General features: G+C 39.5%; 1 protein-coding gene across 1 annotated transcript in view; it reads left to right on the top strand.

Moving 5' to 3' along the window:
• The first annotated feature begins 1,962 nt into the window (after window positions 1-1,962).
• The window catches only part of LOC306699247 (uncharacterized protein), a 109,061-nt gene continuing 94,041 nt past the window's right edge, over window positions 1,963-16,982 (top strand). The window contains exon 1 of the mRNA XM_079163801.1: window positions 1,963-2,176. The gene's annotated coding sequence lies outside the window, so the exon portion shown is untranslated. The remainder of the gene's footprint in view (window positions 2,177-16,982) is intronic.

The following is a 16,982-nucleotide window of genomic DNA, read 5'->3' as shown; positions in this document are numbered from 1 at the left end:
TCTTTTTTTTTTTACAAAATTCAAAATGGCGGAAAACTTTGGTAGGCGGAGCTTAGGGTCCCAAGAGGATTTTTTGTAGAACTCATTCAGTTGCTCATGTCTATAAAATATTAAGTAATTTAGACATACAGGCTGTCGGGGCTTGCCTTTCCAACTGCTTAAATAAATGTATATTTATTACTTTTAAGTCGTCTTGTCTTCCTCATGTTACGGCCTTTTGAGCTGGGTCATGACAAAAGAAAAAGTTGAAACAACCAAGAGCAATATATTTATTGATTTATTGATTGACCTGATCATGAGGTGTAATACCATCATTTAGTCTAAATTCAGCATAAAGGTCAAAACTCTTGACTGGCACGATAATTGGGATATGCCAGATCAGAGAAGGAAATTTAACAACATTTTAAATTACCTTTTACAATCAATTTGTATGTATGTTTGGAGAAGGTGATGTTAATTGAGGACATGGATGAGAACTTGTGGCCAAATGCGGAAGACAGGATTAACTAACACTGTGTTTTCATATCTGTAGCTTTCCTATTAAATTAAGTATTGTAAATATGTATGATTGTGCAGTGCATTACTGGAATTACTACTGAAAATGTATATATAAGTGCCTTTTATTTTTGTTGTTAGGGAATATGGGTTTATGCTTAAGAAATAAAACACAAGAGAAGATAAACCTTTATCTAGCCGGGTGAAATTTGGTTGTTCCAGCCAGCAGGACAAGGACACTAATACAGATAAATACAGAAAATAAAAAAGAATTTATAAAAACAAAAGTAAGAATAGAATACAAATTAGAAGTCAATCAAAATAGCAGTAAATCAAGTGCTTTGGTTTCATTAGTGCATTTCCAATGTTAAATGAAGTGTGAGATATGTGAACACTTTTGAAAAAAGGGAATTGTGAAATGTTTGTCACCAATTGAAAAAAAACAACAACAAATTAAAGCTGCGAGCAGCATTGGTCGGGCCCTCGCACGTTCACGCACGTCGAGGGTACTGGCAGGACTCTGGTTGATGCGGCCGTGCATTTCCGTGACCATCATACACTGCGTGCACGAGTTAGATTATATTTCCTGCGTCGACCAGCAGCGTAGCAAGATCGTGTTGCCAGGTCTCAAGCCATATGTTGAGGGTACCTCCAATACAATCATAAATGTAAGCCTGTTAAGATCATCAAGAAAATGAATGTGCGTGAATGCGCTTCAGTGTTAGTAACATAACAGACTGTCAGTTTACTGGGATTGGGTTCAACTCCCTGCAGTGTCCTGCTGATTGGATTTGGACTTACAAGAAAACAGTAGTGTCATTTGCTTTCACTTGAACACTTTAATTTAACACTGTTTTCATTTTAAGCTCTTCTGTAACTTTAGATTGTCGTGTGATTGGTGGTTCTTACATGTCTCTGCTCTAAGATGTACTTTTACCCTTGTACCACGAGAGGTCATCCTACTAAATCCATTTGTAGAGAACAGCACACTTTAAGTTTGGCACACTTGATCTAATTTACCGGATTTTCAACAGAAAATCACTAGTAGGGCTATCCTCGCTGTAGCTTACTTCAGTGACTATGGGTACCACGTGTTGCTGAGAGGAACATGTTTTGTAAAAACTTTGTAACTACATTATTTTACGATTTTAACTTGGAATAAACATACCCATCGTGAAACTTAAATTTACCCTATGCCTACAACAAAACATTTCAATTGAAAAGTTTATAAAAGCCGACGTTTTCCATTAAGTTGTAAACGTGTCTCTTATGACGGAAAGTATCAAAACGCCGTCATTTCTTGTTCACTAAAGAAAGCGAAGTCAAAGTGGCGTGTTCCTTTTTCAATGTGCGCAACAAGTTGTCGCCAAACTGGAGTTTTATTTTGAAAAATAATAACCGGATATAGGCCTACGGGGTTTCCTCTTTTGTCGAGCTTGACATCGGGGACTGATTCTCAGCATGGACCCAGTATCTTCCCAACCAGCTCCCGAACTGAAAGGAGATTTGTACGTGAAAGAAAATGGTATTGTTCAATAGTGTCGTCTGCGCTTTTTAATCAGACTAAGGAGACATTTACGCCAAAGAGTTCCCGAAAGATACCCAAGCGCAGTTGGCGTAAAACACAAAAGACGGGGAGCGCAGGGGAGTGATCTCAGTCTGAAGTCAACACTGCAACAAGGTAAGAAGATAGCTTTGCCAAAAACTACGGCAATCACTCCCACCGCTGTTAGTGCTTGGATTTCAACTTTGTATCCGCTTTGTGGGAAGTTTCTCCAGCGTTACAAGTACAAAAATACAGCTCGTTTTTCTTACTTTTCTTTCTTACTTCCTTCAGTCTTGTGGTTTTGTGCAACTTTTTGCAGCTACGTGTTGCAACGCTGCAGCCGCGAACAACGAGCCTCTGAGGTTTGGCAAGAAAAGGCTGTTTTTTTACTCTTCTGTCGGTGTAACTCAACGTCAGTTGAAGAGGGCTTTTCTGTCTGTTCTAGATAATACGCACATTATGATTGCCCACGGGAGTGTGTGTCTGTGTGAGTTGTTGCCTACAGCTGTGATTTTAGCTACTTAAGCTAACATACATAGCTATATACCCTACTACTCCATGATGTCTTCAAAATAGGCTTCCTAGGTAGGTGAGAGGTATTTTTAAAAATATATTTTATATTTTGTAATAAAAAAAAGAGAATATAAACTATAAATTTCATTCACCTCTGGTCTAGAGAACAAAATAACTCTGTGCCACTGTTGTGCTAATTTTGATGGTACTTGTATTATATATTTTTTTTACTTTAGTTGACTTTGTTAGATATGCTGATGATGATGTTGCACTTAATGTTTTTCAGCATCCCCATTGGCCAACATTTTATTTTAAGAAAACCTGTAATTATTTCAACAGATTGTGATCACTCCAGTAGAAGTTAAACAGGGCTGATCATCTGTCCATAAAAAAACCCCAGAAACAAATCAGATTCATTACAAAATCCAATACGGAACGACTTAAGTGGATCAGCACTGTACGATTATTTTTAGGCACTGCACACTGAGTGCAGAATGTTGCATGAGAACGTCATCGTGTGTGTTGTTGAAGCCGGTTATTTCTGACTCACCTTATTTGTGGGACTGTTCAGGGCGGACAGCCTCAGAGGGGACTGAACTGCTCGTCTTGCTGGCAGCGGTGCCACACTCTACCCATTTCGGTGTGTTACATGTATTGTTACTTGTGATATCAAGTTGAATACGTAAGACATAGTTACTTTGAGTTATCACAAGCCCAAAACTGGTTTCTTAAGATAATATAGCATTTGGGTGACTGGGGACACTGAATATGGCTAAGAATAGGTTTAATGGATCAGTCCCTTTTTAACATCTGTTTTTTGTTTGTTAAGATTTATAATCCAATAAACATTAGGGAGAGAGACAGAAGAGATGATTGAAATGACTATAGTAAAACAAGTTAACCTGCAAAATAGTTTTTGCAAGTTACCAAGTAACCCGTCTTTTGCTATGAAGTCAGTAAGCCATATGTTTAATGTGTCTGTCACAATAACACATTTTTTGGACGGTATATCGTCCCAAATATTGATTGCGATAAACAATATAATTAATAACATTTTAAGATCATTTAATACCACTGATATAATGATAATATAATAGCAAATTAATGCAAGTATGCCCTTCTCAAAGAGCATTGAATTTTAAATTCTTAAGAACATCCAGACAATTGAATTGGAATGTGAACAATCAAATATCCTAAATAAATAAAAGATAAATAAAATAAAACCACACTACCAAAAGGGTAAATAAATATGGACTCTCAGGCTCTGCTCACAAAAAATGTGCAATGTCTGACATTTGTCTGTAAACAAACATGTATGTAAACACAATGGGCAATATCAAGGTCAGCAAAAAATTATCAAAGTCATGGCCATATATTATACAATTAGTCGTTGATGTAAAAATGATGGTCATGTCCATATATTGTACAATAAGTTAATAATGTAAAAACTACAGAGGTTGTTTCCATATAACATACAATAAGTCTGTAATGTAAAAATAACTGAGTTTCTGTCCATATAACGTACGATAAGTCGATACATAAAAATTGGTCGTGTCTATATATTGAAAAAAATGTAAATGACGTAACATTGATCAAGGCCGAGTCTATCTATCGTATGATAAGTCGACAACGTTAAAATTACCAAGGTAGTGTTCATCTGTCGTATAAGTCAATAACGTAAAAATGATCGAGGTTTTGGGCATATATCATACGATAAGTCGATAACGTAAAAATTGTTGTGTCCATATATTTAACAAAAAGTCAACGTAAAAATTCATACATCGTACGATAAGTCTAACAATCATCCTGATAGGCCTATGCTTCAACAAAAACAAATGGTGCATGATTATGCAAGGAAAACAGATCAGAACAAAGTGACGTCCTAGTGGGGTACATTCATGCAAAAACAAGGATGGAAAGGTTCTGGGACAGAAAGTCACAATAGCTGAGCTGAAACAGCAGCACATGCAGATGAGGTAACACGAGGAATAAAAAGTAGTTTGCTGAACAAGTTAATTTCCTTTTAACAAGCCTCCACATCTTTATTTAGAAAACATTTTCAAGAGATATTTGCACGAAATGGAAACAAAGCAGTAAATCCAGGAAAGGAAACAGAAGTGCTCTTTGACAAGGCGACACAAGGCAGATATGTTTCCTCCTGGTGACGGAGAGGGAGGCTGTAAATCTGTTAGTTCTCTCTCCAGCTGCTTCCTTTTCTGTCTCCTTGTACAGTGTAGCTGCTTGGTCAGCATGGTCACAATTCCATTCATACCAGCTTTTCCTGTTCCAACGGCGAATGGGAAAGAAGGGAATGAAGATTGTTTCTTTTTGTACAGGACTGTCGGCACACCAGCCAGACAACATGTCCTCCAGACAGACAGACAAAAATAGATTAAAGTGTTTTTTATTTAGATAAGTTCTTTTATGGGTGTTTGTGTTTACACAGCATTTGATACTTGACAACTTTGGCTCCCTTTCTTTCCCGAAAAACATGTTCATGTTTCTTAAAGTAAGAAAAAAGTAGGGATGCGCTGATCTGATATGCCCGGATCAACACCAATCCTCATTAAATTCAGCTTGGCAATGGCATTATACAATATACTGTTTCCACTATCAGTTACGTTCACAGTCAGTCCTGCTGGGCCACCAAGGACATCTGTAGAAAAAAAAAAGAAGTATTGTTTTGGTTGCGTTGGTACCAATACTATAATTATAGTATCAGCAAAGCCCCAACAGTCGATCAGTGGAGATGGCGTTAAAGCGGTTGGCAGCAATCTGCGTGACGTCCCCAACGTGTTGGTGCACGGGTAGCAGAACGCGGCACAAACAAAACGGAGCGCCACAAGCGCTCGTACACTCCACAGATGACCTTCAAACGACATGCCCTCTAGTTGACTGTGTGCCACGCAGGGTTTCCTTTCAGACCACACACCAGTTCTAGGTGATCTCCCACATGAGGTGAAATCACCTGTTTGCGCATGCAGTTTTCAGCTCTTTGCTTTATACATTGAAAGTCAACAGAAGGGACTGCAAGTTTTTTCCTTGTCTTCTGTGTTGTTCAACCTTACCTCTGTTGACTCAGAGCATGCCGAGTTTCTCAACTGGACGGATTTTCTGACTGTTTCAGATCAAGTGTGGAAATCTGGGAATGCGAAAAATGGGCAGACCGACTGCATGTTGAGGGAGGGAAACAAGCGCTGTGGTGAGGACGGAAGACATATACTTTACGGAATCCTGACGACAATAACGCAGGGAACACCAAGCGTTCCTCTTTTTTCTTTTCTTTTCTTTTTTGGAGGAGGGACAAAACACTGAGAACATGTTGGCTGTCAAGCACTCTTTTATCTCACATCTCCGCTGCCTTTTAAAAGGCCGAACCACACTGAAAGCACACCCTGTTTTCTACATGTCTCTCTCTCGCCTGTAGTTGTGTCTCAGTGTGTCGCATACAGCGGTATGCGGGGGCAAACCAGTGTTGGATGTTTCACTGTTGAGTCACTCTCTGTCTCTCACTCTGCTACCAAGTTCTTCTGAGCTCAGTGGCCTTCTTCTCGTGGATCTACTTGATTGTCAATGCTACGACGCACGACGGGATTTGGTTTGCGTCGCTGCATGTTACATCTGACTGTGTCTGCCTGCATGTGGTAGCACGTTCATCCCTTAATCCCCCGTTTTAACCGAAACAGGCTTCTCATTGATGGGGACATTTCAGGGCGTATGTTATCCGCTCTGGGGTCTGGCACAGACGGTCGTGAGCAGGGTTCTAAAAGGAGCATTGTTTAGCATTCAGGACGATCTATTTGCAGAAATGTGTGTATATATTAGGGGTGGGAGAAAAAATCGATACAGCATAGTATCGCGATATTTTGCGTGGCGATATTGTATCGATACACGGAAGCCAAGTATCAATCTTTTATTATATAAACTATAAACGTTTTGGTACTAGAAAAATAAAATTAATTGATTTTTCAGTGCACTAGATGGTGCTGAGTTGTTTTCTGGTGAGATCAGCAGAGGTGCCGGGTCAGCATGATTGGTAGGAAGTTGGTCAAAACAATAGAGACATCGGAGAAAGAAATCAGAAATGCGCCGTCCGCGTTTAAATCAGACGTCTGGACTTATTTTGGATTTTTTAACAAGGAAGGGAAGAAGGACATGGATATGACGCATGGATATGACGCATGGATATGACTCTGTCGCGGCGGTTTTTCATCGACACAGCTGTGCCCAAGCTCTACAGAGAAGTGAAGCTTAAAGTTGAGGAATCTTTGAGTACAGCAGAAAGAGTTGCATTAACTTGCGATGCGTGGACGTCAAGCGCAGTGGATTCCTATGTGACTATAACAGCACAATATCTCACAGAGGACTGGCGACTGCTGTCTCATGTTCTCCAAACTAGAGCAGTACACGTAAGTCACACCGGGGCAAACATTACAGACCTCCTGCACAATGCAGCACAAGAATGGGGGATTGCCGACAAAAACCTGGTGGTTGTAACCGACAACGCTTCTAACATGGGCGTTGCAGTTAGCGGGATTCCTGCATGTGAAGTGTTTCGCTCACACGCTCAATCTGGCCTCGCAATGGGCGTTAAATCTGCCAACAGTGGCCAGGCTCATCGCATAACTGGCGCTCTGCCCTCGACGTCCACACATATTAAGTTATATTGAGTTATATAACTCTTATATCGTACAGGTTTTTATGACAGTGCTGGTCAGTCTGTCTGCTTGACAATCCCATTTTGCTGCAATAAAAATGATTGAAGTGAGATGAAGAGACTGATATTAGATAAAACATGTTGACACAGTTTTCCTTTGGGGACATAATTTGAAGTTGAAAAAAGTAATATATCCCAATATATGTTATCGCAATACTCGTCATATCGCAGTATCACGATATCGCATCGTGACTCAAGTATCGAGATAATATCGTATCGCGGGACCTCTGGTGATTCCCACCCCTAGTGTATATGTGTATATATATATATATATGGGTCATTGACAAATAAGGTCATTTTTTAAATTATCTTCAAAATGGATGTAGTGCATATTTTTGTGTCCGGAACAATGTGGTGAAACAAGTCTAAGTTGTGAACCAACTTTTCATAGTGTTTTAAATAGTTTTTTTTAAAGTATTTTTTAACTTCACAGACTAAAGAATGTCAGGTGGCACAACCACATATTTATAAAAAAATATATATTTTCCTAATATTTATTCAAACTGAAATTTTTGACAAGTATCCCTACTGTGTCTAACACATCGTATTTTGTGATTGTGTTTTATATATATACAATACTTTATCATAACTGCGTTCTCTTGGCCAGGTATTAAGTATATTTAACATTTGATTTTACATTTAAACATAATACAAATATACAAATGAATATATTCAATACAATAGTTCTTCACATCATACAGCAAAACAAATTTCACTTTAACCTATTTATTGCTTTAAATTAATATTTTAACTGGTTGCACCACCATGACATTTATCACTTGTGCCACCTGACAATATCAGTAATCACAGGAAATATGCAGAAAATTAGCATTTTTATTTCAAATACAACAACATTTTTTTAGTCAACAGTCTCTTTTTAAGTAAAAGTAGTAAATATTTCATAGTTATCATGTTTAGCACATAACTGGAATAGGCAAAATCACAGTCGCTTCTGCCCAGGCTGTTGCAGCTTCTACCTCATTGTAGCAGCATTTTGCACACACTCCACACAGGACCTGTTGTCTGCTCCCTGTGTCGTGCTGATTTTGCTTTACTTGACAGTGGCATCCTTAATAGTTAAAAAATATTCATTAATATCATGAAAATAGTTTGAAAGTGTATAATATCATTAACTTAATACTGTTAAGCTTTTTTATATAATGTTAGAGCTTTAAATATAATATCATAAAGTGACATTCTTTGCAGTTGCACCACCTGACTTACTGGTTGCACCACCTGACATTTGCAACTTATTTCAAATTAAACAGGCATCTACTACGACACTAGCATTAGCTTTTGTTCTTGCTAACAACTTCATACATATACATTTTAAATAGAATAAAGACATGTATGATAAAATAACATGTTTCTAGTTTTACATTGGTTGTACCGCCCTGACATGGAAAGTGAACCACTCTACCTATAAGTTGAAAGGATCTGTTTTTATCAATATTCAAAAGAGATATAAAAACATTTTCACTCTGCTATAAAGATCAGTTGAGGTCCTCTTGATGATGCAATATCCTGTTTACTGTTTTGCACTTTAATTTCATAATAAAAGTCCCATCTTTACAGTTGTGCCACCCTGATATTTGAGAACATTCAAATTGCTGGACAAAAGTTTTTCAATTATTGCAACAGCTTAAAACTATTGGTATTTGTAAAAATGTGGTTTATTTGAATCGATATAACAGCATGCCATAGTATTTTATTTTTAATTTATTATCATTTAAATACCTTTTATTTGTCTGTTCATCTGCTAGGACAGGTGCACCACCTGACATTTTCAGGGTTTGAGGTGCCAAAACAAAATAATATATATTATTAGATTGTTCTGAAAATGTATCACAACTGGATAAGCTTTATAGAATGAAATGATATAAGTCATGAATTGATACAATTATTATAAAAGGAAATAGTGGACTCGGAAACAAAAATATGCACGTCATGTCATTGACCCATGTATGTATGTATGTATGTATGTATGTATGTTTTCTTGAGTGTATAATCGCCTGAAAATAAATAGCTTAGAATGCGCTGCTTTTTTTAGCGGGTCATCTTTACAGAGCCATGTTTCTACAGTAGCTCAGAATGGACAAACCAAACACTAGCTCTATAGGTCCATTTGCGTTTTCACGATTTTGCATCGGCCACCGTACTTCTCCTGCACTCTTGGCACATGGGAGAAGTTTCAGTTGGTTGCAGACTCCCGACTAGATACCACCAGATCCCACCTTTTTAGGGTCTCAGCAGCAACTGACATCACTTCCTGTATAGCATCGATTCCATTAGCTTTGATTCAGTGCAAGCTCTCATTTAAAGGTTTCTTTCATCAGTCTTTTGGAAAAAGCTAAATCTGTTTAGAATCCATATTCTAAGGTAAATGAGTTTATTACAGCTCTCGCTGTAAATCCTTTCTTATCTTAATACATTTACATGCCGATTCACAAGAAAAACGTCAACACCCATTAAGGCTAAGTACAGCTCCAGCAGGGCAGTGCACGGATTACGTCATCGTCACCGTTTGAATGAAGCCATATGCGATCTCGCAAAGCTTAAAGCTGCTCGCTCGCGAAACTTTTACCTGCTCGCTCGCGAGTAGTTTTTCTTTTTGACAGTAAGTGGGCGGACCCAGTCTCGATTGTATCTCTACATCTAATTGGTTACAATCCTCGTCTTGGATAAACCGGATATCACTCTGACACAGACGCCAGGGGGAGATTTTCAGATTGCACTACAGGTCAGGGGCAAATAATGTACATTTTACTGCACGGGTACTTTTACTTTCTGCACTTTTTGCTGATGATAACATACTTGACTAAGGTTTTGAATGCAGGTATTTTACTCGTAGTGGATTGTTTCATCAGTACGGTAGTAGTACGTTTACTACAGTGAGGATCTGAATACCTTTTCATCCACTAACTACTTGTCAGTTGTTTAAGTTGGGCAAACAGTTGATATACAAACAGTGGTCCCTAATCTTGGCTCCAGATCTTTGAGCAGGTCCAAATTGTTGCTCATATTATACACAACTACATTATATCTCTTCTGTAAACACAACAGTATGATTAAATATGATCGCATCATGTTTTAATCAATTAAGATCAAAAAGTTTCTTTGAGCTTTTTATCACAAGAGGTTTGACTATCAAACACACATTGTCTGTAATATAATGATCGAGTGAATTTAAACCAATCTGAGCAACTTGACTTTAACACATTTTGTATTATTGTATTTAACAACGCTATTATCATAATTTGTATTTCATCAGCCTCTACAATCTGAAAAGTTTACAAAACCTGTCAGACAAATGTAAAACATCCTGAGATGTAGTGGAGTAGTGTTTAGTGGCAGATTGAAAACCACCTCTAACAGACCTAGCGTCTGCGTCAGAGTGATATCTGGTCTATCCAAAGACGAGGATTGTAACCAATTAGATGTAGAGATACAATGGAGACTGGGTCCGCCCACTTACTGTCAAAAAGAAAAACTACTCGCGAGCGAGCAGGTTAAATTTTCGCGAGCGAGCAGGTTTAAGCTAGGTTTATGCTTCGCGAGCGACTTTTGCTGGCGCGAGAGCGACTTTTGCTGGCGCGAGATGGTGCGTGATGTAAAAGCACTCGTCAAAGTAAAATACGCGCACATGGATCTCATTTGCGCTCTCGGATTTTGACAGTGATTTGCCTTCATACGTTTGTCCCATTGATATACAAAGAGAGCTAGTAAAGATGGCCAATGTGTTCTAGTGGACGACCACAGAACTGCAAAAGAAGAATTTTCCATATGGACCACCATTATGAAAGAGACGTTTGTAAGGCCGTGTTCAGACCTACTTGAGCCCAGCATTAAAAACCGTGCTCCCCCTAATTCATTTGAACGAGGATAGTCAGTCGACATAGCACGGCTGCACACAAAGGGGGTCCCGTAAAAATAACTTATCATTACTAATACGTAAGCTAACATTGCTGGGGGATTACTTTGTAATATAAACAGTTCTCCCTCACGATTGCCACGGAAAAAAGATGAAATTATCACTACCCTGATAACTATCTGGAGTTGCAAAACCCTCTCATAGTGTTATAAACCTCTGTTTCTAGGGTTCTGAAAAGTAAAGCAAATTTGGATGTGTCTTAAACCTGCATTCTCTCTACTGACCAGCAGGGGGGCAACTCCTCTGTTTACAAAAAGAAGTCTGATTGTATGGCAGTCTATGAGAAAAGGACTCTACTTCTCACTTGATTTATTCTCTCAGTAAACATTGTAAACATGAGTTTATGGTCTCAATCTCTAGTTTCAAGTCTTCTTCAATACAGCATGATCTTCATTTAGTAAATTATGGTCCATTTAGACCACAAAGCAGGGTATGTTTTAGGGCGGGGCTACCTTGTGATTTACTAGACGCTACTGCTACCAGAGCCGTATACGGAGTCTGTCATTCCCCCTCAGTCCCAATATGGTCACATCCGTTCACTGGTTGCAAAAGACCAAGATGGCGCTGGCCAAAGCGTCGAACCCAAGGCTTCAAAAAGGCAGTCCACAAATCTGTCTACACAAATGGAGAGAACTGTTTACTGTTAAGCAAATTTATGTTCCAAGGCTGGATTTTTTTTAATCATTTAATGTTGGTGTGGTTTTCTTACTTCTGGAGTAGAAGCTGCCGTTTGTGGCCTTATTCAAGCTCTCTATGAGGAAAGGCTGATGAAAATTTTAAGCAACAGAAGGAGCGCCACTCATTTGACATCTACTGGTACAAAAATGTTCTGGATTAGACAAGTACTTCAAAATATCCTTATCATACAGGGAAGTTGGAGCACACAGAGGCCGGCAGATTTTCATGCAGCGACTCATTTGAGTCCTGACACTCTGTTACGCTCTGTTGTTAGGCTGTGCCACTTGCCAAGTGCTCCGCAAGGAGAGACTCACTCAATAGCAGTTGTGGGTGGTCACATTACAGTAACGTCACTTCACCCAGTTATAAAACGGAACAGAATTATTATTAATTTTGAATGTTTGACATTGTGTCTTATTGTCTGCCACTGTGGCTCAGTGGTAGAGCAGGGTCAGCCTTCAATTAGAGAATTGGCGGTTCGATCCCTGGCTCCACTAGTGTGGACTAGCATGTCGATGTGTCCTTGGGCAAGACACTTAACCCTAAATCTTGTGTGCCTACGGTGTGTGAATGTTGTACGAATGTTATATAGTCCTGATGGGGGAACCTTGCATGGTAGCCCCTCATAAGTGTATAAATGGGTGTGAATGGGTGAATGATGACATGTAGTGTTTAAGCGCTTTGAGTGGTCGGGAGACTAGAAAAGCACTATACAAGTACAGCAGTGGCGGGCCGTGCATTTTATACCTGGGCCTTCAGTGCTGTCCTGCAGCTGAAACACCACCTAATAACCTCATGATAGCGCCACAGCTACGGTTATTTGCTTCTAGGAGTTTAACAATACACGTACCGGTATTCGTATTAAACCGTTTGATACGAGGCTTATGAACCGAACAATACGTTTGAATAATACTAGTGCATTTGGAAAATGCAGAAGCTTAAATTGTGGGAAATATAATGTTTTCGGTGGACTGCACTCACGTAGGAGACAACGGACTGTGTGACCACTCAACCCGGAACAAAAAAAACACACGACAAAAAATAGCTGAGGCCCCGCACTTCTTGGAGGCTAGGCTAAACTAGCTTAACAAACAATAACTCTGCGCATGACGGTATTCTTCGTAATTAACGGACAATGCATACAGTCAAAATCTATATAATTAACACAATGACAACAACAAACTCACAAGAACCAGTCACATATATTCATATGACAACAGAGCATGACAAATCAATCCAGCTACACTGCAGCGGAACACCTACACACTTGAGGGCCATTCAGATATTAGAGGTAACAAAACAAACGCAGTTGACTTACCAAATGCTGTTCACTTAAAGACAATCTCCATTTTCCTGTCTTTGTTGACAAAGAGTATAATCCCACAGTTAAATCCCAACTCACAAATCTGTTTCTCCTCCTTCAGCCATTGAGTGTTAAAAAAACAAAGCTAGGTAAAAAAAAAAAATCTACACCAAGCTAAATGCAAAAAATTTAATAATTTCTTCCATATCTTTCAATTTGAACTCTTACTACAACGACTAAGCCTCTGATGGCTACTTGAAGTTTTGTTTTCCAATAGTCACGTACTCGCCCACTGACCAATCACAGCACACTCTGCACCTCACGGCAGAGCTGCACCTGGAAACTGAGCTGCACGTAATGCTGACGTACTTGTAGGCCAGCTAGAAGGCTCTGGCATGTCAAAGAATACGCCCAACACGTCAAACTAAAGATCTGATTGGTTGAACACTATGACAATCAACAATATCGTCCCCATTCACTTAAACTGCAAAGGGATTCACTTGCGAGTCTGCAGGCCTCGGGCCTCTCTTCTTACCTAGAGACACAGGGGTGAAATCTGATTGGATAAAAGCTCTACTTAAAACAAGCTGCACTGAAGCAGAGCAACTGAGCAAGACAGTAGCTGTGCAATGAGAAAATAAGATGATGGGAACATTTTTTTATAATACATATAGTGTATTTATGAAAAATTATAAAATAGCTATAACTATGTGATTCTGTTTAGGCCAGCAGAGAAGGCCTTGTTGGCCCACCACTGAAGTACAGTCCATTTACCATTACCATTTATATGTCAAATTAAAATGTATTTATTATATTAAGTTTATAATTTTATACTATATAGCAATACAAATGATTTTCGTATGTATTAAGGTAATAATGTTTGAAAGAGCTATTTTAAATCATTGCACAATAAACATAAATACGGAGAACCCAGTTAAGAATCAGATAACAAAAGGCTGGTGATATAAGTAGTTTAATGGGTATTTGGGAGAAATGACTGGGTTTTCTTGTCTAATCTTGATGTGCAGGGCATTCCAAAGTCTGGGAACATTATTGGCAAAGGCCCAGTTTCCTTTTGTGTTCAGTCAGGAGGTTGTTACCCTCAGACAGGCCTCCAGCTTACAAGGCCACGTAAGATGTGAGATACAGTTGACCCTTAGCTAAGTCCCGCCCTGGAACGCAGACGGGCCAATCAAAGCGTAGAAAAGACTCCACAGACTCTCATGCAATTGTTTCAGATGTTCATGGTCAGGCTGATTTTCTGGATTTGTAATGATTGTAACAGTGAATTACAGACATACCCGACTTTACAGGAACAGTGTTGTTCCTTAATTTTATTGTCTTCTGACTCGATTGCCAGGTGATGTGGTGGCTCACTTTCACACTAAGATCTTCAGTTTTAAGCGTCTACCTTTTATCTTTTTAACCTGTTATCACTGCTGACTCAGTTTGATGTTGTGGATATGTCCTTTAAACATATTGTTGACCCTTCTCTCCTCAATCGCTTTTTTAGTTTTTCTAAAAATAAGATAATATTTCTTCAGGGAGTGCAGTTAGTGACAGTGTGGGCTCCATGGTAGCTCTGACAGCTTGACGGAGTAGCAGCGTGGGGCCGGGATTAGCAAAGGGTCAATTTGGAACGACAACACAGCAGTTATAAGTAATAAGAAAACGTTTACACCAAAGCTCAGTGGTAGAAAAAGAAAATAGAATAGTGATGTGCAGCAAGTAAATGTTCCTGTGAAGAGCCAAGCAAGTGTTTTGTAAGAAGTGTTACATGGAGCTTGGACATTGGCTTGTGGCTAGTGCTGGGCGGTATGACCATAAATGTGTATCACGGTATTTTTTAAGAGTCTGGTGGTTTCACGGTATTATTTTTTTTTCCTTGACTGTTTTTATATAGGTTTATAATGGCTTACTCTACTGTCAGGAGTACATAGAATATAAAAACATTTTAATGTCATCATGTATAAAGGCGTTGCTTACTATAGGGTTTGCTCGTTTGTTCGTATAAAGTTGGGATAGCAGTTTGGCTGAAGTATTGTCGCCCCGGTCAGACGTTCCTTGAATCCAGTGTTTTAATCGTTGCTCTGAGTCTTTGACTGTCTGTAGTGGGACCATGTCCTTGCAGAGCTGGATCGTTATTGCGTTCGTAATGTCGCTCCACCGCTTGCTTTTCTTGTCATATGCTGCCTCGAGTAAATGCCTCTTCAAGCGATGTCTGACCCTTTGGCTTCACTGTTTCACTCACATTAACGTTACTGGTTGACAGCCTCGAATCCGACTGCACAGCTCCTCTCTTGGGAACAGACTCTATTGGTGCATCTCCGGTCTGTCTTTGTTCATCCTGCATTGCTCTGTTCTGTTCGTTAATGTAGCGTTACGGTAGCGACGGAGGCTCTCCCAGCTGTTAACAGACTGTTGTGCTAACTAGCGAGCTGTAACCAGCATGCAGTTCGGTGGTGACATTTTATAAATGTGCAATTATTAGTGTTACAAATCGTTTATTTGTCATAAACTGTTGTGTCGTGGTGTTTTGCCCTGTTAAAGAGTGTTAGTTGTGGGTTATTAATTGTTATGTTATAACTATGATTAGGGGTCCTTCTCAATACAGTTAAGACAACTAGCTCCGACCGCAGCGCCCTTAGCTGCGAACAATATATTTAGCTGTCTGTTGAAGAGTTACAGCAGTGTGTGTGAAAAATCAATATCATACGGGAAATTAAAACCGGTATACCGGTTGAACCGGTATACCGCCCAGCACTACTTGTGGATGCAGCGGGAATAGAAATCATTGCAGTAGTCATAAGGGGATGAAAGCATGGATAATCTGCAGAGGTCACTGTCTGGTTCAAAGTGTTTCTGAGTTGGAGATGGACATGATTGGACCACTTACTCCACCCGCTCCTCCAATCCGAATCAAGAACAACTCTCACACAGGTTCTTGTTTACAGGTCAGATTGGGCTGTCTGATTTGAGTTTGAGAAAAAGACATTAGTGGAACAAACGGAACAGTTTTTTTCAAGCTTGCCCTGGTTCAATGGCAATGAAGATGATATAAAGGCCCAATCCCAATCTCCACACTCAAGGACCTTTGGGAGCATGCAGACATTTTTGAGCCCTTTATGAACCCTTTCAGTAAGTCCGCATTTCTGCAGACTTTGCCCAAGGGAATTACCCACATTTCAGAGCATCACACGGTGTTACCAGTGGATAGCATGGGGGGGGGGGGGGGGGGGGGGGGGGGGGGGGGGGGGGGGCATTGGGATTGAGCCAAAGAGTATAGAAGGCACTATCTACAGTACGAGGTCAAGGTGTCAATACATAGATGAAAATAATTAGAAATAAGGTCAATTGATTCTTAATTTAAAAAAGTTCTGAAAAGCCAGGAATAGGCTTGGTTATATAGTTATAAAATAAAACAATTTCTTCGAGGGGGCATTCCCCTGGAACCCCCTTGCTGGATACACCGCCCCACTGGTAGGCTACTCTGTATTCTTGTAGAAAGCCTTTTGATATTTACTGATGATACCTTTCCACCAACATCGACCTGCCGGTCAGAATGCCAAGATAGTAAAAGCTGCCAGTTTACTGCTTTGTTATAGCATGAAAGGAATAAGTCATTTTAAGAGTTGATATTCCTGTCAGTCAACTTACCACTTCTTGTACAGCCATCTCAACCACACATGTCTCATTTTTTCTGGTTGTTTTAGAGGAAGAGGAGGTTTCCATTTAATATTGTGCAGCTTCAGTCCCAAAAATAACAGTATTAATATGAGACTTGTAAGACCCTATGCTT

The sequence above is a fragment of the Pholis gunnellus genome, assembly GCF_910591455.1.
Source record: "Pholis gunnellus genome assembly, chromosome: 7".
Lineage (NCBI taxonomy): Eukaryota > Metazoa > Chordata > Actinopteri > Perciformes > Pholidae > Pholis > Pholis gunnellus.
Note: the sequence above shows the minus strand (reverse complement) of the source record. Positions and strands in the feature narration are given on the sequence as shown.